This window comes from Schistocerca serialis, chromosome 8 (genome assembly GCF_023864345.2).
Source record: "Schistocerca serialis cubense isolate TAMUIC-IGC-003099 chromosome 8, iqSchSeri2.2, whole genome shotgun sequence".
Classification (NCBI taxonomy): Eukaryota; Metazoa; Arthropoda; class Insecta; order Orthoptera; family Acrididae; genus Schistocerca; species Schistocerca serialis.
In genome coordinates, this window is record NC_064645.1 from 79630986 (window position 1) to 79654643 (window position 23658).

Genomic DNA, 23658 nt, shown 5'->3' on the forward strand with positions numbered 1-23658 from the left:
AGTAGCTCTAAGTCTAGGGGACTGATGACCTCAGATGTTAAGTGCCATAGTGCTCAGAGACATTTGAACCATTTGACAGATTCTGGCTTATGACAAAGTGCATTATCGTGCTGATACAAGCAATGATCGTCTCCGATCTGTTGCGCATTACACAATGCTATACAATGCGTTCATATCATTTCACATTTAATGGTTTCTTAAGCACAGTAACGGAAACAAGTACGCAAAACGCCTCCACACTTTTTACACCGCACATTATGGAAGGAAACGATCTTCAGGGATTCACAGAACCTTAACTCTCCCATCGGACTGTCTCAGGGCATGTCGTGATTCATCATTCCAAATCATTCGACTGCTGTCGTATACAGTCCAGTGGCATCTCTCTTCTTACCACCTCAAGTGTCACTTAGCGTTGACCACCGAAATGTATGGTTCTTGAGGAGATGGTCGACCATTGTACCCCATTTTGTTTAATTTCCTATGCACAGTCATCGTGTTCCTTAGACAGCTGATAGCTACGAGAGCTACTCGTGAACAAAATGGTCTGAATCTGAAGCGGCGCTCGTCGAGCTCCACAGTCGGCTACAGGGCGCTGTGGTCGGCGTTGTTCGGCCGCTCTCGTAGCTATCAGGTGACGAAGTCACTTCGCCAGAAGATGAAGGGTACTAAACTCATAGAAACATTGCGAGAAGACGACACCACCACTCGGCTGATAACCCCAGAAGAATTCATCACTCTTTAAAACCGTCCTCCGAATGCTCGACGGTCCTGTACGTTGCTTCGTCCGTTTGGCCTGATACCAGTTTACCTGTTGTTGTTTCTTCACGTTTCCACTTCACAATCAGATCACCGAAAGACGGCTTGGGCAGCTTCAGAAGGGATGACATGTTTCTGATGGATTTATTGCTCGGGTGACATGCAATGACTGATCCACGTTCGGAAATACTGTATTTGTTAGTTCCATAAAAGTTAATAAAATATGCTCGCGCAAGCGCTACGCATATGTAGTATCTCTCGAGTGCACAGTAGAGGAGGCTAAAATCCATTTAACAGCAATACATTATCGATTTTGTATCCCCCCTGGATAGGCGGCGCGTGGATCTGCTACTGTGAACTGCTTCTGCAAAATAGGCCGAGAGTGAAGGACACGGGTAGGAGCAGGAAAAGGTGAACTACTTCGGTACTGCCGGTAGATTTTAAAAGTTTACAATAGGTTTTTCTTTTCCTTTATTGAGTTTCGATTCCCCCCAAAGGGGGCGGGCTGGCAGCAGCTTAGTATGCCGCTCTTCAGCCTAGAGAATTTGTTGTAAAAAGATGAAGATAATAAATAATAAAAACAGGCGATAAAATCGGTGACTTAAATGGTAAAATGGCGGAAAAATCGTGGAACTTAAAACATAAAACAAAGGGTTGGTGATGCTAATAAAATACGTAAGAAGCAGACAGATAATAGAATAGACGTACAATTAAAAAAACACGGCCACAGTCTGGTTTCTGTTCGCAAGAGATATAAAATTTACACCCAGCAACAGCATGGTTTCTCTTCGCAACACTTTGGAAACTTCCTGGCAGATTCCGGAAACACTTTGGAAAGACGAACAACACAAAACATTCAATTGAACACTGCACTAAAAAATTTTCACAAATGTGATATACCACAGCCGAGGGCAGATGGGACAGAACCTCGACAGACGACGGGAAAGGAAAGGGGGGGGAAGGAGAGGAAAACACGAAGTCAGGGGGAGGGGTGAAAGGATCCGATGGAGGACGAGGACCCATAAGAGGGGGGTTGGGCACTGGGCAGACGTGACAGGGACTGGGGAAAGGCAGGACGGGAATGCAAAAGGACCCAGGGAGGGGGGAGAAGGGAGGCAGGGAGAGATTAGGTGGGGAGAAAACAGGATGGAAGGGGGAAAGAGGGAGCCCAGGAAAAGGACAGAAAAGGAGGGGGGCTGAGAATCAGGGTTGATAGGAGGGATAAATGGAGGGAGAGAGGGCACCATTTGGGAGGGGGAGTTGACGGAAGCCACCTTGGGAAAGGAGATGAAGGGTGTAGAGATGAAGGGTAGGGGGGACACAACAGTGAAGGCGTGGCAGGGGGCTGCGGCGGGAGAGGAGAGGAGCAACCAGGGGGTGAGGGGGATCAAGGCGGCGGGAGGTGTAGAGTATGCGGATATGTTCGAGGAATAGGAGCAGATGGGGGAAAGGAATGAGGTCGTAGAGGATCCGCGTGGGGGATGGGAGGCGTATACGGAAGGCGAGGCAGAGTGCATGGTGCTCAAGGATCTGGAGGGACTTACTGAATTTGGGGGGGGGGGGAGGCCGCTGTGGTCGGCGTTCTTCATCCGCTCTCATAGCGCCAACCTACGAGAGCGCACCTACGTTGTGGCATCGTAGCTATCAATACCACAATCGGTTACAGGGATTCCTCTGCTAATGTAATAATCAGTTACCAAAAACGGCCATGTCCGCCATCTGTCGACCCCAGTGTAGCGTGTAGTGTGTGGTGTGTATTTCTCCATAGGCGGGAGCAGGACGCGAAGGGGCCGTTGAGCGGCTGTTAAAGACGGTTCGCTGGTGTGACGGAACAGAACAGTCACAGACAAAAACGAATGGAGATGAAAGTACTTTAGTGGGAACATTTGGAAGCGTATAGATCTTGACGTACATCGCGAGTGTTTAGTGTCTGTAAACTGTATGTTAAGCGTCAGTCCACTTCAAAACTCTCTCTTTGTCAGCCTAAATGGTATGGAAAGAAAGCACAAAATAAGGTACGCATCTGAATCAAGGGCAAGTCATTAGTTAGCCTGAGGATTAGACTTTGGGACTAAATGGAAGAAGCATTGTGCATAGTATGTATAGCACCCACGACGTCTTTGCCATGTATATAACTCTACTAGTAAATAAATGAACCTACATCTACTTCTTCATATACACTCCGCAACTCACCGTACGGTGCGTGGCGGAGGACACCCTGTACCACTACTTGTCATTTCCCTTTTGTTCCACTCACAAATAGAGCGAGGGAAAACTGACTGTCTGCACGCCTCTCTATGAGCGCTAATTTCTCGTATCTTACTTACGTGGTCCTTACGCGCGTTGTATGTTGGCAGTAGAATAGTTCAGCAGTCAGTTTCAAATACCGGTTGTCTAAATTTTCTAAATTATGGCTTGAAATAATCAAAAGTTAGAAAAGGTCCCAGAAAATAATACATCCCTATAATGACATACCCAGTTTCTTCTTTCTCTTGGGGAGACTTTTTATCACATTTATGGTGTAATAGGTACTGAATGATGAATGGCTGAGAGAGCCAATCCATTTAGTATTCTCTTAAATGATAAAACATAAGCACAAACTTAATTCACCTGATACAGTAGCGTACATTATTAATTTTTAGGGCTTGTAATTATTAATAAATGGTAATCTAATCTATATACATATGCCGACTGATTCATTACCGCCCAGCGCAAACCGCTAACGATAGAAACTTGAATTTTTGTGAGGGCGTTAATCTTATACTGTAGTCGTGGTGTAAGAGGGGATTCTTCGAAATTCCGCACCGAAAAGGGTGAAGCAGGGAATGAAAAGCCTTTTTGAAAATATTACGCTATTAAAACAATTTTGAAGCTAGACACACGAAATTGGACAAACGACACTGTCTCAGTCTCCCTGAATACCGATATTTCCTTTTTATTGCCAGTGTGACGAAACGTCGTTTAACCATCACGTAAATAAACACTTGCACAGGGATTGGTCCGTGACGTTTGGGCACAGCCACCGGGTTTTACAAGCTCCACCTCCACGTTGGTTTTATGCTATTGCAAACACAACTTTCGTGTTAGCTCTATCATTGTTACATTACTGCGAGTATAAGTCTAAAGCATTAAAAGCCTTCGAGTTTTTGGTAGCCAGTATATTATTTAAGCCATGTTTCCTTTATTTCAAATTCGAGAGATCACAGAGGCGATAGCTCCACTCTATAAATATGGATAACAGTCGATAAAAGTTATTGGTGCTATGTTAAGCTTCGACTTCAATTGAGTATGAGGCGCGGACAGACCTTCGTCGCCACGTTGAGCAGGGACGTAAGAGGGAGAATGTTGTCGGTCTGCTATAAAATGATGCATCTTTAGGCATGCATGATATTCAGCAGCTATGGCATAAAAAACGCACGGAAGTATCAAAGTTATGCGAAAGCGTATCATATTGTTCATGTTCAAACACACTCGTTACGTTATTCATTTTTCACTTGACACACAACGCTATAGTGCCACAGCTGTTAAATCACTGAAGTTGACAACTGTCGTAAACACAAGAAGTCGACAGGACGTGTACAGACATGTACCGATAACAAGTAGGGAGACGCACTTAACTTATCAACGACAACTTATCGGTCCTTCTCCCTGCTACCAGACTTTGCAATCTAACAGCCGTTGTAAGTGTTCAACAGGTCAAAATTTAATGTCATGTTCATTACAACTAATAAATGCCATCATATTTTAACGTGGGTGAATTTAAACCCACTAACACACACACACACACACACGCACACACACACGCACACACACACGCACACAAACACCTTCATGGCTCTTGAAGGGGATTCCCCCCCCCCCCCCCCCCCCCCGTCCCAGTAACTACGCCCCTGGATTCCAGAAGCGTCACGACAGTGAGGAGTGAAATTATCACTTAGAGTTAAACTGTACAGAAACTACGAAATGACGTCGGCATATTACATACGTGTGCAAATATGGTTTAATAACATATTATCTAAAAATGGTTATTATGGGAATAAGCGTAGATATTCAGAAAGCGGTCCTCTATTCCTGCACAAAAGTCATTATCAAGCTGCCAGTAATCCTGAAACAAACTCAGATTCCTTGGAAGGTAAATGATAACTCTTTAGGGCATGAACTGCACGCGAGTTATCTCCTAAACTAGGAAACGGCGGCGAGCTGCGAACGAGTCAAATTAGGCTACGATGCGCTCCACCGATGTACTCGCGAACAGTTATCGACAGACCCGGAATAATTCTCTGCAGCAGTACGCGTGTAAAATCGGACTAAGTCAGGGTCGTCGGAAGTGCCCTATCCCGTTAAACTTCTCACTATTGTAAAGCCAATAATTAGGACCTGTACGTATGAAGATAGTGTCTATTAGGATCATTACGCATGTTGATTGTGGACAGTTGGGAATGTGGGTCTAACGGGATGCGTGCAAGGGATAAGTCCCTGCAGTTGCGCTGTTAATCTCTGTCCTCGGTGGCTCAGATGGATAGAGTGTCTGCCATATAAGCAGAAGATACCGGGTTCGAGTCGCGGTGTAATTTCCCCACAGAAAATACCCTCTACCACGCACCAATTAATCATTGTCAATCAAACCATCCACATTCATTCACTTTGGAAAAGTATCTGATCTGATTTTCTCGTAACATATGAGGCGACAGCTCGACGACGCCAAAGTATTTTCTAGTGCGTTTATTCTTTGAAATAACAGAGATGCATATATGCATTCTCCATGGTTGTTAGAGTGGTAACTAGGACAGCTCCTGGAGTATCGGCTGAGGGATTGACGAGTTTCTGAGAGATACATATTCTGCTTTTCTTCTCGCTAAAGCGAGCCAATTAACATTTGTGCCGCTAGCGGTTTGTTTGAAGAGAAAGAGATTGTAAACGGAAAATAATTAAGACGTGGAATCACCACAGATCTGGACATGTAATGGAGATGGATTTAATACACAATTTCCTTCATAAATAAGGTTTGTGACTTTTTTTGTTCTGAAGTGAATGAACGAATGAGTTTTTTCTGAATCATTTGATGATCACGTTGGCCCTGTAATTAGTGGGGAAGTTTCAGCTGTGTCGAAGAGAGCCTGCAATCACTGAGTCTGTGTCAAATCGTCCACACGATTGACTCTCCCGACTGAATGCAGTGTTTAACAGCAATAATAAATGTAAAGATCTCTTACAGCAAGCCAGCCGCTGATTACCAAGACGAAGGACTCCACAAAAGATCCTATTTGGCTGATTTCACGTAATGAAATATTATATTAAAAACTGTACATAGATAAAGGAGAGAAAGAGAGAGAGCGAATGAAAATAGAGATAATACTAATAATCCTCAATTAGTCTAACTTTTCGCCTGTCTTATCACGGATCAGCCAAGAAATTGGAGGCCCTTACTTTACTGTAGAGATTTATGTGTGAAGGTGAAGGGATCTTAAAGGCAACAGATACACGTCTATAGAGACAAGACATTACACAAAGTTAGCGGCTAGCTGCATTCATCATCTGTTCTTAGATAAAGAGACGGCAACTTATTATCCGAACATTAAAAAAAATGTTAAAGCGGGCGGGGCACACTTTTTCAGCTGTCCCCATCATGGTATGTCAACAACACCTGTCGGCAGCTGTGGGTTCCAATTAATTATCATTTACCTGTATCTGTCTAACTAGTCTCAGGAACACTCCAAGATTTGACCAGTCAACCAGAATCCGTACATTAACAGTGCACGCGAATCCTTGTGCTGTCTGCAACAGATACTGTCTGTAATCTCGGCAAACGCAAAACAGAGAAATAGTCTGAAGTTAACGGAGAAAAAAAAATATCGCAAATATCACATCACACTCAAGTTTTTCCGGAAACAAGCGTAATTATAGGCTTCTGCTAAGTCTTTCCAGCTACGCTTCATTCGTCGAAAAGCGCCTTCAGATCTAACATAAGGCCTCTGCCTGAGGCCCGTGTTACTCTGGAAAATAACTTCGATAAATCTATTTTATGAAATATTTGTCTCTATATACTGAGATCATGGGATACCTCCTAATATCGTGTCGGGTCACCTTTTACCAGATGTAGTGCAGAAGGTCGACGAGGCATGGACTCAACAACTCGTCGGAAGTCCCCTGAAGAAGTGTTGAACCATGCTGCAACTGTAGTGGCCCATAATCGCCAAAGTGTTGCCGGTGCAGGATTTTGTGCACGAGCTGACGTCCCTATTATGTCCCATAAACATTCCATCGGTTTCATGCCGGGCGATCTGGATCGCCAAATCATTCTCTCGAACCGTCCAGAATGTTCGTCAAACCAATCTTAGCTGTTGTGACTCGGTGACATGGCGCGTTCTCAGCCACAAGAATTCCATTGTTATTTGGGCACAGGAAGTCCATGAATGGCGACAAATGGCCTCCAGGTAGCCGAACATAATCATTTCCACTCCATGATAGGTTCAGTTTGACCAGAGGAAACAATCCATTCCATGTAAGAGCAGCCCACACCATTATGGAGCCACCATCAGCTTGCACAGCGCCTTGTTGACAACTTCGGTCCATGGCTTCGTGGGGCCTACGTGACACACGAATCCTACCATCACCTCTTGCCAACGGAAATCGGAACACATCTGACCAGGCCATGGTTTTCCAGTCGTCTAGAATCCAACTGATACGGTCACGAGCCCAGAAGAGGTGCTGCCGGCAATTATTTTATCTTTGAACTCTTCCATTTGCTCCGTGTTTGCGTAGAAAATTCTGCGGTTACTTCCAGTAGTGTTTCTTGTCTGTTAGCACTGACATCTCGACGCAAACGGTGCTGCACTCGTTCGTTAAGTGAAGGACGTCGGCCACTGCATTGTTTGTGGTGAGAGGCAATGCCTGAAACTGGATGTTATCAGCACACTCTTGACAGTGTAGCTCTCGAAAAACTGAATTCCGTAACGGTTTCCGAAATGAAATGTCCCTTGAGTGTGGGTGAAACTATAATTCCGCGTTCAGTCCCTTAATCCACGTTGTGCGACCATAATCAAGTAGGAAATCTTTTCACAAGAATCACCTTAGTTTCCCGAGACCTGCACTGCCAGTGCACTGCCCTTTTACACCCTGTGTACGTGTTGCTACCACTATCTGTATTTGTGCATATCGCTATCCCATGACTTTCATCACCTCAGTTTAGGCTACTGCGGTACTTTTACTGTATCTTTAAAAATGTTAGACCGCGATCCCAGTTTTTTATAAGGAATTTGACAAATACACTATGCAATCAAAAGTATCCGGACTCCCCAAATAACATATGTTTTTCATATTAGGTGCATTGTACGTCCACCTGCTGTTAGGTACTCCACATCAGCGACCTCAGTTGTAATTATATGTCGTGAGAGAGCAGAATGGGGCGCTCCGCGGCTCTCACGGACTTCCAACGTGGTCAGGTGATTGGGTGTCACTTGTGTCATACGTCTGTACGCGAGATTTCCACACCCCTATACATCCCTAGGTCCACTGCTTCCGATGTGATAGTGAAGTGGAAACGTGAGGGGATACGTACAGCACAAGAGCGTCAGGCCGACTTCGTCTGTTGACTGACAGAGACCGCCGGCAGTTGAAGGGGATCATAATGTGTAATAGGCACACATCTATCCAGAGCATCACACAGGAATTCCAAACTGCATGAGGATTCACTGCAAGTACTTTGACAGTTAGGTGGGAGATGAGAAAACTTGGGTTTCATGGTAGAGAGGCTGCTGATAAGCCATACACCACGCCAGTAAATACCAAACGACGCCTTGCTTGGTTTAAGGAGCGTAAATATTGGACGATTGAACAGTGATAAAACGCTGTGTGGAGTGAAAAATCACGGTACACAATGTCGCGATGCTATGGCACGGTGTGGGTGTGGCGAATGCCCGGTGAACGTCATCTGCCAGCGTGTGTAGTGCCTACAGTAAAATTCGGAGGCGGTGGTGTTATGGTGTGGCCGTGTTTTCCGTGGGGGGCTTCACCCATTGTTGTTTTGCGTGGCACTATCACAGCAAAGGCATACATTGATGTTTTAAGCACCTTCTTGCTTCCCACTGTTGAAGAGCAATTCCAGGATGGCGATAGCGTCTTTCAACACGATCGTGCACCTGTTTATAATTCACGGCCTGTGGCGGAGTGGTTACACGACAATAACATTCCTGTAATGGTCTGGCCTGCAGAGAGTCGTGACCTGAATCCTATGGAACACCTTTGGGATGTTTTGGAGCACCGACTTCGTGTCAGGCCTCACAGACCGACATCGATACCTCTCCTCGGTGCAGCACTCCGTGAAGAATGGGCTGCCATTCCGCAAAAAACCATCCAGCACCCGGTTCTAGGCGCTACAGTCTGGAACCGCACGAGCGCTACGGTCGCGGGTTCGAATCCTGCCTCGGGCATGAATGTGTGTGATGTCCTTATGTTAGTTAGGTTTAAGTGGTTCTAAGTTCTAGGGGACTGATGACCTAAGCAGTTAAGTCTCATAATGCTCAGAACCATTTGAACCATCCAGCGTCGGGCGGGATTAGCCGAGCTGTCTAGGGCGCTGCAGTCATGGACTGTACAGCTGGACCCGGCGGAGTTTCGAGTCCTCCCTCGGGCATGGGTGTGTGTGTCTTTCTCCTTAGGATAATTTAGGTTAAGTAGTGTGTAAGCTTAGGGACTGATGACCTCAGCAGTTAAGGTCCCATAAGATTTCACACACATCTGAACATTTGAACCATCCAGCACCTGATTGAACGTATGCCTGCGAGAGTGGAAGCTGTCATCAAGGCTAAGGATGGCCCAACACCATATTGTATACCAGCATTAGCAATGGAGGACCCCACGAACTTGTACATCATTTTCAGCCAGGTGACGGGATATTTTTGATCATATAGTGTATCTTTAACAGGATAGAGCAGACCTATGGAGCACAGCATTTTCATAAAATCTTACCACTCATCCAGACAACTGGATAATGCATCTGTCAGAATTTTACGCTGCATACGAGGACAACTTTAGAATTACTACTGGCCTTATGTACGTGAAACATAATTTGGTTGACTGCTATGCATCACTGACCGTAGACTTGAGAAACTCAACATGGAATTCCATCTCCATCCGAGAGGGCACACAAGGATCTCCCACAGTCGTCAGAACTGTCGGGAAACTCACTGTTTAGCAAGCTTCCAAACCGAGCCACGCAATTACATTGCTACGCAACACTTAAGAACTAGCTGGATAACGTTATATAGCACACTCTCTTTCCTGGGGCCTTTGCCCCACTTCAACATGGGGTCGGCCATGTTACTATTGATTTGCCAGTGTTAGTTGCAGAGGGTGGCCGGATGTCCTTCCTGCCACTACCCCGAACCTCCTGGGATGGAATTAGTGTACCCCAGCTGTCTGCGTTCAGTGTAAGCCATGGAATAGTGCGAACGTTTTCAAATGTCTGTGAGTCGTGAAACTGAGGCGGAACGTGGGGACCAGCCCGGTATTCACCTAGCGGGATGTGGAAAACCGCCTAAAAACCACATCCAGGCTGGCTGGCATACCGGCCCTCGTCGTTAATGCACTGGACGGATTCGATCGGGGGCCGGCGCGCCTAGCTGAGTCCAGGAAGCAGCTCATTAGCGGTTTCGGCTTCCCTGGCGGGTCGGCATAACACGCTAACTACTCGCCGGAAATCACTGAAAGTAGGGCATAATACTGCCAGAGGTCATTCAGCTGTGTGCAGAAATTTGTATGTCACACGGCTCAAGGACAGCCAAATAGGGCTGGCCCTGCAACAAGAGGCAGATCAAGGCATTGGTAAAGGTAGTGCATGTTCATCAGCGAGGAGTTGTGGTGCAGTGTGATGCTGTTCCTCAGAGACGATCTGGATGGCTTTACACCAGGAAAAATCGTTTGAGAAATGGAAGGGAGACAAAATGTGACAAGTGTAGCCCAGGAGGTGGCATTTTGGTATCACATATTGATACCACCCTATGGGTGTCATTGCAACAGAACAGCGAGTTTCTGTCTGATGCCGATAGTGGTGACGCGTGGCCTGGTGGACCCAACTGTCTGCGCCCACTGAGCCACACCCCCACCAGCTCTGTACTTTGAGTGCCGTCTGCCACCGCGGTATAGGATGGCCAGCTGTAACGACTCTGCCCCACTCGCGCTCGGAGCCACTACGGTACGAGACGTTCCTTTGTGCTTGCTTCAGGGAGCCACACCATTGCTGACGTTATGGCCGGTGGACTCTATTTCTCGCCGCAATACATATACAGAGTCTTCGTTCATTTGGAGATACATGTTAAGTAAATCTTCTCTTAGCTGTGTCACTTGTTCGCAACCATTTCTGCTCTGTCCAGCGTTCCTACGACGACAGTTTGTAACACTTATATCGATTAGGAGTAGGTTTGTTTTAAGTAACTGTGTATCTACAATTTATGAAGTGTGCATTCTGTGTTGTTTGAACTCCCTGATGTATCGCAAGAAAATTAGTTTTGTAACATATATATGAAAAAAGCAAAAGAATATGTTGCAATTTGAAATTATTATAATATGAATATGTTTATGAAAGAAGTATGTTTTTTAAAAGCTGGTTCAGGCTTGTAACTCGTAAACGCTGTAGGGAAGTCCCTCCGCAATGAAAGTGGCATGGCGCGACGTAAAAGGTGGGTTTGGCGGTCGAACTGAGCGGCTCCTTTGTGAGAACGGCACCCAGTGCGTGGGTAGCCTTAGTGTGGTACACCTCGACGGTGCTAAGAGAGGCAGTTGGAAGCTGCATTAGAAGGGATTTGCCTCGAAAGCGGGTCTCGGTGTTACTTGGTATTCACAGAATAACGGAATGGCTCTAATACGTTGAAAATACGTGGCCAAGAAGAGATTTTGTAGAGAATTCGCACATCAAGAGCCGTGAGTACAGTTAGCCGCCATTTCGCCTCACACTAATCTTCGCCACTGCTTCACAGACTTCATACATTCAGTTACGTAATGTATATTGGCATGCAGCAGTCAATTTGTGTGTTGTTTCAATAATAGTCGCATAAAACACCAATTCGTGTTCGAAACCGTACTTCAGTCCTGACCACGAACCTACGCGGGGTCCTCACCTAAGTGCTACTCAATCCGAGTATCCTGATGTAAATGAACAATTCTGGCATTCATGGGTGTGAAAGTGATTTTTTTTCTAAAGTAAAAGGAGTGCGAAAGTCAGAGTAAAATTTGATTCCTTTGCTTGTGTACTACTCCAAGTGAAATTGTTAAGGTGGAAAGTGTAAGTACAAAAATATACAGATCAATCAATAGGAAAGTGACACCTTAATTATTTAAAAGGTAAAACCATAAAAGTAAAGTTGGATAGGCTTCTGTAAAGTATCCTTAGTTTATTGTAAAATATAGTTTTGTAAGATTACAGTGCAAGATTGTGTAAATATTTTTGCCAAGAATACCTGCTTCACAGGTGATTAAAGTACAGGTACATATAAATCTTTAATGAACTGATTTGCGGTAGTACTGTTAGAAGTGAAGTTACGTACATTTTCAGAGATAGTGCAGTTTCGGTACCCATTTTGAATAGTTACTTTTTAAGTTAATTAAGCATTTTATTACCTTGCAAAGTAATTTAAGTGAATGGTTATCTTTTAGAGGTAGTTTCTTACCTTTTCAGTAGTCAAAGAACGTTGTTGGCTAGTTGAAACTATACCAGTTTATGGGTCCCCATCATATTGTCCTCCTGTTAGTACAAAAATAAACTGTTACTGTTACTAAGAAAAAACGGCTCTAAACAGTGTATTTAAGATGTTATTTATCTTTATTTGTGTTATTCATGTCAGTCAAGAAAGAGAGGCCCCTCACGTCAAAAATTTCTTCTATACTTCATGCAGTGATGTTTCAGTATTTTGATTAAGTAATGCTAGTGATTGTGGCCGTCATTTGTATGAGCTCGGTACAGTTTTCCTCCCCATTATTTACTGGTGTGTGTGTTATTGGTAACTGCTGCTACACAGAGTACAGAGCGCACTTTGTCAGTTTGTTCAAATGGTTCTAATGGCTCTGAGCACTATGGGACTTAACATCTGAGGTCATCAGTCCCCCATAACTTAGAACTACTTAAACCGAACTAACCTAAGAACATCACACACATCCATGCCCGAGGCAGATTTCGAACCTGCGACCGTAGAGGTCGAGCGATTCCAGACTGAAGCGCCTAGAACCTCTCGTCCACACCTGTGTCACTTTGTATACTGTTTGTTATTCAAAGGGAAATCTGAACAAAAGGAACTTCAATAACTAATATCCAATTTCGTCAGATATACACTCCTGGAAATTGAAATAAGAACACCGTGAATTCATTGTCCCAGGAAGAGGAAACTTTATTGACACATTCCTGGGGTCAGATACATCACATGATCACACTGACAGAACCACAGGCACATAGACACAGGCAACAGAGCATGCACAATGTCGACACTAGTACAGTGTATATCCACCTTTCGCAGCAATGCAGGCTGCTATTCTCCCATGGAGACGTTCGTAGAGATGCTGGATGCAGTCCTGTGGAACGGCTTGCCATGCCATTTCCACCTGGCGCCTCAGTTGGACCAGCGTTCGTGCTGGACGTGCAGACCGCGTGAGACGACGCTTCATCCAGTCCCAAACATGCTCAATGGGGGACAGATCCGGAGATCTTGCTGGCCAGGGTAGTTGACTTACACCTTCTAGAGCACGTTGGGTGGCACGGGATACATGCGGACGTGCATTGTCCTGTTGGAACAGCAAGTTCCCTTGCCGGTCTAGGAATGGTAGAACGATGGGTTCGATGACTGTTTGGATGTACCGTGCACTATTCAGTGTCCCCTCGACGATCACCAGTGGTGTACGGCCAGTGTAGGAGATCGCTCCCCACACCATGATGCCAGGTGTTGGCCCTGTGTGCCTCGGTCGTATGCAGTCCTGATTGTGGCGCTCACCTGCACGGCGCCAAACACGCATACGACCATCTTTGGCACCAAGGCAGAAGCGACTCTCATCGCTGAAGACGACACGTCTCCATTCGTCCCTCCATTCACGCCTGTCGCGACACCACTGGAGGCGGGCTGCACGATGTTGGGGCGTGAGCGGAAGACGGCCTAACGGTGTGCGGGACCGTAGCCCAGCTTCATGGAGACGGTTGCGAATGGTCCTCGCCGATACCCCAGGAGCAACAGTGTCCCTAATTTGCTGGGAAGTGGCGGTGCGGTCCCCTACGGCACTGCGTAGGATCCTACGGTCTTGGCGTGCATCCGTGCGTTGCTGCGGTCCGGTCCCAGGTCGACGGGCACGTGCACCTTCCGCCGACCACTGGCGACAACATCGATGTACTGTGGAGACCTCACGCCCCACATGTTGAGCAATTCGGCGGTACGTCCACCCGGCCTCCCGCATGCCTACTATACGCCCTCGCTCAAAGTCCGTCAACTGCACATACGGTTCACGTCCACGCTGTCGCGGCATGCTACCAGTGTTAAAGACTACGATGGAGCTCCGTATGCCACGGCAAACTGGCTGACACTGACGGCGGCGGTGCACAAATGCTGCGCAGCTAGCGCCATTCGACGGCCAACACCGCGGTTCCTGGTGTGTCCGCTGTGCCGTGCGTGTGATCATTGCTTGTACAGCCCTCTCGCAGTGTCCGGAGCAAGTATGGTGGGTCTGACACACCGGTGTCAATGTGTTCTTTTTCCCATTTCCAGGAGTGTATATTTCCAAATTAATGTGCCTAATTAGGCTGGCGACCGTTCATTTTTTTTTCATTCACTTATAATTTTACCATTTCTGTTAATTCCCAAGGTTAGGGCCCGTTTGGTTTTACTGTTAACTTCACAAAATTCGCAATTATAGTCCGATACCCTTTTCCATTAGACACACGCACGGTCGAACTCTGAAATCCTCTCAGAGGGTAAGATCAGCGTGTTTCACGGCACGTTAGTGTTATACGCAGCTTTTCCCGTGACGGAACTACAGGTTCAGTTATCAGGGAATAGAGTTATAAGTTGCCACTCCACTCTGCAGCCCATCTCTCATTACAATTGTGTACGAAGTCGTACACAGCAGGTATGGCTCTTAACATAGTATCACGGGCATGGAGAGCTTTCCGAGCGAAGGCACTGCTACCCAAAAGAGAGGACGGAGCCGAACATAACCGACTACAGCTGCAGCGGACCGCTACATTGTGCAACGGGCAAGAAGGGACCTGCGTCAAACGGCCTTTGCAATTGCAACTGAACCGTGCGTGGCTCGTGCTCACGCCATCATGTATTTTACACCCTGTTTTTAACGTTCTTCCATCGCACTACGTTAATTTAAATTACTACTGTCACTGAGTTGCTGCTTTGCCTGACCGTGAGCGGCGTTAGGAGCTCGTATCGATATATCCCCTCTCGTAGTATCTTTGCTCGACTGCTGTTACTTCCCGCTCGTTGTCTGTTGTGAGTGAGTTGGTAGCAGTTCGGGTTACGACTTCCTGCTAGTCAGTTGGAACGCGTCTGGAGTGCAGTCCGGACCTGCCAGTCCGGCACTTGTAATGCGGCACTAGTGCAGTCGGGTTGGAGCAGCAGTGAGGTCTGCGTCAACATGGCTCGCCCGACCATTGCCGCCACGCATCACTTCAGCCGGGCCACGGTCTTGGTGGATCGTCGGTCGGCCGTTCTACCGGACGACGCGTTTTGGCTCGCCGATCGTTTATGAGTCGGCTGTGTGTGTGTGTGTGTGTGTGTGTGTGTGTGTGTGTGTGTGTGTGAGCATCGACTCCCAATTTGTGTTCGTGTGTGCTTAGTTACTGTTGCGTATCGTTCCGGTTTTCGTGGAATTGTTTGTCATATTGTGTGTGTGGTCTGTGTGATTTTGATTGGCAAATTATTTTAAATGTGGTCGGCGTATTGGGTCCGAGAGGTCGGTGGTCGCATCGGGCGACGTGTAACTGGTTCTCCGAGAGCTTCTGGGCCCCTTCACTTACCATCTTGTGGAACTTAGCTCGGTCTCTTCCTAGGGCCGGGATGTCGGGTAGCCAGTGGGCGTGTTTCCTGTGCCTGGTTGGGTCCGAGCCAGTATTTCCTCCGTTGGGTGTCTGAAAGTGAGTGGGAGACGCACCAGCGGTGCAGCTGCGACGGAGCAGCAGTCGCGGACGGACCAGCAGGAGTCGGTCAGTTGCTACGGACCACGGAAGTTATCTCCGCGAGGTGCAGTCGGCTGGGTCCGCTGCCGGTCCCTGCCCAGTGTCGGAGCGTGTGTGGAGGTGTCTGATCGCTACGAGTTTCGTGGTTCACCGACCGAGGACGTCAAAGTTGAGTAGTGGTTTCAACTACCCAAGCCACGTCCATTTATGTGGATTATTGTGGATTATCACGTTCGTAACCTTTGTGTTTAAGTTCTGATGTACTGATTGGTGCCACCTGTGTTTAATTGTCTGTTGTCAGCTACTTCAAATTCTTATGGTTATTTTTTTCATTTTCTTAAAAATTTTGTTAAGATTAATTTTTAAATTTATCTTTCAGGCTTAAACATTGCGGCCTTCTGCCTTTAAAAGATGATGGTAATATATTTTAAAATTTTGAAACTTAATTGTGCCTTTCAGCCGCTGGTATTGCACATTGTATATGTATGTTCTATCTGCTTAGACTTAAGGCTTTCCACGTAGTCGCGAAACGTTTTTTTTATTTATTTGATTTACCTCTTTCATTGCATTTTAATCTTGGTGATTTTTAAGATTTCTTGTTGTTAAACATTCTGGCCTTTTGCCTTTAAAAGTCTATGGTAATATGTTCTAAAATTTTGAAATTTAATTGTGGCCCTCGGCCATTTGTATTGCACCTTGCATATGTTTGCTGCTTTTTTTTATTGCTATCTTAATTGGATTTTTATCTTGTTGATTTGTTAAGATTTCTTGTTTGGACGCCTTCAGACGTGTAAGAGTTGCATTCGGTAAAGGTCCGGATTGTGCCGCTTTGGTTGTAAAGGTTATTAAATTACAATAAATGACAATTAGAAGGCGAAACTGACCTAAACCTTTGGCCCTTCCCACAATCCTATTACCTGTTCTGCCCAGCGGGTTTAGCAGGCGTATCACCAACCACATTTAACATGACTGCAAGGCACGCTATCTCACTCTCTACAGTGGTAAAGGGACTGCATACCGGTGGTCTCTTCGTGCAACGACCGCTACCTTGTGTTCTGTTGACACCCACACATCGGTAGCACAGTTCGAGTTGGTGCCAAGAGCGTAGGTACCAGACCGATGAGGAATGGTGTCGCATGCTCTTCTCGGATGACAGCATATTTACTCTGAGTACTGATTCTAGATGTACCCTCACATGACAGGAGGTGGTAACTTGCAATCCACAAAGGAAAACTGTAGAACGCGATTGTGTTGGAGGTCAAGGTGTTATGGCGATGGGAGGCACAACCAACCTCCAAAACTTTGAACACTGTACATTCACAGGTCAAATTTATTGTTACACTGTATTAGTTCCCCATGTGCGTCTCTGTAGCGATGCATTTGACCTGATCTCATTTTTATGAATGAAAATGCGTCACCACACATAGTAGCTCAGGTGGATGAGCACGTGTGGGGTGCTTTCGGGAGATGTAGTGCGCCACGTCCACATGCACCAAAGATAATCCGGAAGTCGTCAACCGTACTGGTGGAGGAATTGACAGCCTTGCCACAGGAACTCTTTACCTACATATTGACCGGCAAGGGAGCGCGTTGCACCTTCCTTGCCGGTCAATATGTAGGTAAAGAGTTCCTGTGGCAAGGCTGTCCATTCCTCCACCAGTACGGTTGACGACTTCCGGATTATCTTTGGTGCATGTGGACGTGGCGCACTACATCTCCCGAAAGCACCCCACACGTGCTCATCCACCTGAGCTACATTGCCATCTGTGGCCATGACACACCATGTGAAGGACCATATCCCACCTTTTGCAATGTACAAGAGACCATCATCAACCGCTATGACTCCAGTGAAAATACTGTCTTTGAATAAAAGTGTCATTTCTGTTTGTCTAATTTTCTTTCACTTACATTCTCTGGTATACAGTAGCAATTCCTTCTATGTATGGCCCATCTCATCGAGCTATATTATTTGGCAGTGACACACAATGCGGAAGTTAATTTTGTCCTTAAATTTAGCGCTCCTGTGTGTGTAACATTCAGGCCTTTCAGTAAGCCCCCAAACAAAAAAGGAGATACTTTCATGGGCCAATTCCTGCTTCCGCTTGTAGTATGATTAAAACAGGTGGTGGAAACAAGCCATCATCATGGGAGAAGCACCTGCCCATGAACAATGTTTGTAGGACGTGATCATACACTATCTAGAAGGATTACGAAGTTACCGACCCACTGTCTCCATGTTGGGAACCCCATACGCCTTGGCTACCGTAGCCTTCCGAATTTTAACCCATTTGATATTCTCTCTTCGATTACTTTGAGAGGTGGCATGCCTTTACAACACATATTTATATTTTACTCCAAGTAATTCGATTTGGGGAAGTATAGCCGAGTATGTTCATTACAAGGCTAGTATTGAGAACTCAGAAGATATGAATATTTTCCTCTTTACTTGCACGCAATGAGAAGTTGCTATTCCCTCAGATGCAGACTTCCTATGCAGCGTCTCTCGTCACCTGGGTGGTCCAGTGATGGGCGGGTTCTGCTGATCTTGAAAGCGTTATGCCGATGGGTGTGAGGGAGCCAAGCGGATGATGTCCAGATGCCGTCATTGTCACAAGAGTGGGGGCGACACGCCCACAGGGGCCTGAAGGAGCGGCTGGGGTTAGAGATTTAGTTACTTCGCAGAAACTTAGTGAAAACGCTTTCTGACGGGCTACGAGCGAGGCGTGGGAATGACTTGTGTTTCCAGGCAGTCTTGACTGGCAAATTCCCGCGTTTTCTGCAAAATCATAACTGTGATTGGCTTGCTCAGGGGATAGCTCCGTGACGTAGCAAAATCGGCGCAAAAATTGGTGCCAAGTACCTCCATTGGTGGAATAGTAGTACTTCGGAAATAGAGTGGAATTTTCCGCCGGTTTTCGAGTTGCTGATTGGCACGTTTAACCACGGACACTGTCGTGGGGGCGGGAATGTTCTGTGTTCGGTTTGTACGGGTGCTCTTGGTAGAGTCGTAGAGTCGGCTCTCGCCTTTCGGTCGGTGTAGGTTACAAGACTGAGCTCTCGCTGCTCTGGACAACCTGCCTTCCGTTGGCTGTCTAATTTGCTTTCATTTAATTGTAACTGTTTGATGAAGTTGCTGAAGTTTCGACTTCAACGGTGCTTTCCGAGTACAGCTGGCAATTGAGCGTTCTGCGTACAAGCGGCCTATGTTGTCCGTCTTAAGCAGTTTTGGCTAAAGTTGACTGTACCGGAGTTTCTGTGCGACTTCTCTTGTTAAAATCACTCACTGTACCGTCAGTGATTGTGTAGCGAGCCTTCTTGGTCTCCCTCAGAGGCGTATTTGTGTTGCTAGGAAGTCTTTAGTCTGGAACAACCAGACCAGGAGAATTTGTTTCGGGCTACACTCACGACATTATCATTACCACGTCGGAGCAACCAGCCATCGCCTCCAGTATGCCAGGTCGTGTCCTTGCAGTTAAGAAGACAGCTTGGTAATGTATGTCCGAAGCACCGGCAAAGCAGGCAATTTTGCTAGGTGATAATCAGAGCTCAGCAGAGCGCGCCTGTTCCCGTATTTTCTAACGTGGTTCTGTCTTGGGTGTTCATTGTCTGAGTTCTCACTACTGTAGCAGCAATTAATGTTGGGTTGGCTGGGTGTTTCTCTTAAGATTTTAGTTGCAAGGTTGGGCTCTAAAAACCACTTGGTCATAAATGTCACAAGCTAGTTTATGGACAACATCACCTTCACAGCATTTATTTGAGTATCCAATTTACGTATTGTAAATGTTTCATGTGTTTTGTTTATTATTTTGAGTTTAGGCATAATAAATCAAACTGTTATTTTGGACAGAACTTTCATTCTGTAGATCGGTAGAGCAACCCTATCATTTCTCACTACGTTAATGAAACTTTCCTTTATCAAATTAATTTCAATCAAATTAAATTATTGCAGGTGCCAAACTCTTTTCTACTCCACTTGCAGGGTCGATTACAGTCAGTTCGAGTTTCTTCTTAATCCATGTGCAACAGCAAAACTCGGAGTTGGAGAAGGGGGAGGCTTAGAGCATCATTTCCATATGAAGATTCTAGAAGAATTTAGTGTTAAATACACTTCTTGCCCCGGCCCTTTGCAACTTCTGTAGAATTATAAATCAACTGCCAACGGCATAATTCAGTATTTTGTCTTGTGGAGATAGCGGTTAATTTTCATACAGGTAAGGCAGGCCACACATTCTAAAATCGCTACTTTCGTGCCAATGAACGTCTTTCCCACAGATACAACAGCACTGCCCTCCAATCCTTTTAACTGTGTGGAAGCGATTTTATTTGTTTGGCAGCGAGACGTGATTTCACTGGACTGAACTTCACTGCCGGCTGGGGTCAACAGATGCCGCACATTTTGCCATTAATTAAAACAGGCGCCAATTTCTGGTAACTGATTATTACGATTGCAGAGGAATTCCCGATAGCCGATAATGTATTGCTGTTATACGAATTTTTGCCTCCTCTGCTGTGTACTCGATAGTTATGCGGGTAGCGCAGGCGTGGGCATATTTTATTTACTGCTTTCCTGAACTAATTAACAGTGCTTTCGATGAGTGAAATGATTTTTGAAGGATGCAGGACTGAGCTTCACGGATGTAACCAATGCTCTACATCCACATACACATCTATATTCTACAAACCACAGTGACGAGCGTGAAAATGGTTAACTCCCTTATTACTACGTTTTAGGGTTTCAAACTTGGTAAGTGCTTGGGGGTGCTTGGCATACAGCTTCAAGACTCTGACCAGATGTTTCAAAATTGATAGGTGGCTCTCCTGTGGGTTAAACAAACCTATAACCATTCGTGCTGCCTTTCTTCATACATCTCTAATGCCGGTCGGAGTGACCGAGTGGTTCTAGGCGCTACAGTCTGGAGCAGAGCGACCGCTGCGGTCGCAGGTTCGAATCCTGCCTCGGGCATGGATGTGTGTGACGTCCTTAGGTTAGTTAGGGTTAAGTAGTTCTAAGTTCTATGGGACTGATGACCACAGAAGTTAAATCCCATAGTGCTCAGAGCCATTTGATCCATTTGAACATCTCCAATAGTCCCTCTATGTCGTATTTTGTGTTGGGTCCCTTGCACCTGAGCAGAACACTAAGAATGGCCGCACGAGTATTTGTAAGCAATCACCTTTGTAGACTGGTTGCAGTTTCCCAGTATCCCACCAGTGAACTTGTCTGCTATCTGCTTCACCTACAATTGAGCCTATGTGATTCCATTTAATGTCTCTTCAAAATGCGATATTTAGGTATACAAGGTTTTTCACAATTCATATTACACACTTCTAAAAGTTGTAGAAGGGAGTTAATAGACCAGATTTCACACAGGAACCCATTTCCGTAATTGTCATTCAACGACGCTACAGAGCATAGAAGTTATAAGCGGCAGCGCCTGTCAATGTATTTATGAGGTGCATTCAAGTTCTAAGGCCTCTGATTTCTTTTCTCCGGACTGGAAAGAGATAGAAACATGCGCATTGTTTTAAAATGAGGCTGCGTTCATTGCCAATACGTCCCAGAGATGGCAGCACCGTACAGCAGATGGAATTTTACCGCCAGTGGCGAGAATGAGAACTGTTTAAAATACTTAAAATGGCGACGTTTTCCTTACTTGAACAGCGTGCAATTATTCGTTTTCTGAATTTGCGTGGTGTGAAACCAATTGAAATTCATCGACAGTTGAAGGAGACATGTGGTGATGGAGTTATGGATGTGTCGAAAATGCGTTCGTGGGTGCGACAGTTTAATGGAGGCAGGACATCGTGTGACAACAAACCGAAACAACCTCGGGCTCGCACAAGCCGGTCTGACGACATGATCGAGAAAGTGGAGAGAACTGTTTTGGGGGATCGCCGAATGACTGTTGAACAGATCGCCTCCAGAGTTGGCATTTCTGTGGGTTCTGTGCACACAATCCTGCATGACGACCTGAAAATGCGAAAAGTGTCATCCAGGTGGGTGCCACGAATGCTGACAGACGACCACATGGCTGCCCGTGTGGCGTGTTACCAAGCAATGTTGACGCGCAACGACAGCATGAATGGGACTTTCTTTTCATCGGTTGTGACAATGGATGGGACGTGGATGCCATTTTTCAATCCAGAAACAAAGCGCCAGTCAGCTCAATGGAAGCACACAGATTCACCGCCACCAGAAAAATTTCGGGTAACCTCCAGTGCTGAAAAAATGATGGTGTCCATGTTCTGGAACAGCGAGGGCGTAATCCTTACCCATTGCGTTCCAAAGGGCACTACGGTAACAGGTGCATCCTACGAAAATGTTTTGAAGAACAAATTCCTTCCTGCACTGCAACAAAAACGTCCGGGAAGGGCTGCGCGTGTGCTGTTTCACCAAGCCAACGCACCCGCACATCGAGCTAACGTTACGTAACAGTTTCTTCGTGATAACAACTTTGAAGTTATTTATCATGCTCCCTACTCACCTGACCTGGCTCCTAGTGACTTTTGGCTTTTTCCAACAATGAAAGACACTCTCCGTGGCCGCACATTCACCAGTCGTGCTGCTATTGCCTCAGCGATTTTCCGGTGGTCAAAACAGACTCCTAAAGAAGCCTTCGCCGCTGCCATGGAATCATGGTGTCAGCGTTGTGAAAAATGTGTACGTCTGCAGGGCGATTACGTCGAGAAGTAACGCCAGTTTCATCGATTTCGGGTGAGTAGTTGATTAGAAAAAAATCGGAGGCCTTAGAACTTGAATGCACCTCGTATATACATGATGTAGAAGGATAAATGTATGTCTGAGCTAGGGGTCACTGTACTGTAAACGAACGAGTCGAAAGCTATAAGCAAAACCTTTCCGATATCTCTGACAGTGGGATACATGTACCGGTACTGTTGTTGCTAAGATTATGAGATAGGCAAATTTCAGAGTTGGTAGTATGGATCAAAACAAAACAAAACAAAAAAGTCCAGTAAATATGGGCTCTAAAACGCATACCTGAGGAGCTAGGCCCACTTGATCATCTTCGCTACTGTTGAACACATCTTGTCTACTGCCTTGTCTCTCAGGAAGATATCAAGTGAATTTTTATTTTCTTTCTTGAATAGGTATTTTTTTGGAGTATTTGGGGGTTACAATATTCCATCTCGCTACGACAACTCTCTGTTCACTAATCCCTGTATCCGTTTTGATGCTCGTTGTTAGGTCAGGATTATTTGTTGCTAAGAGGTCAAGTGTGCTTTCACAGTCGTTAACGATTCGTGTGGGCTCATGAACTAATTGCTCAAAATAATTTTCAGAGAATGCGTTTAGCACAATTTCCTATGATTTTTTTATGCCTTCCCTTCAGATTTAAACATGTATTTTCGCTAACATATCGAGGGTAAATTAAAGTCACCACCAACTATAATTGTATTAATCGGTAGGTGTTTGAAATTAAATTCAAGTTTTCTTTGAAACTTTCAGCAACTGTATCATCTGAGTTGGAAGGTTGGTAAATGGTTCCAATTATTATTTTATACCGGTTTCCAAGAATGATATTCGCACCTACTAACTCACAGGAACTATCTACTTCAATTTCGCTACAAGATAAACTACTTCTAACAGCAACAAAGACGTAACTGCCAACAGTGTTTAGCCTGTCTTTTCGGAACGCCGTTAGACTCTTCGCAAAAATTTAGGCTGAACTTACCTCCTCTTGTAGCCAGCTTTCAGCGTCTGTAACGATTTGAGCACGATTGCA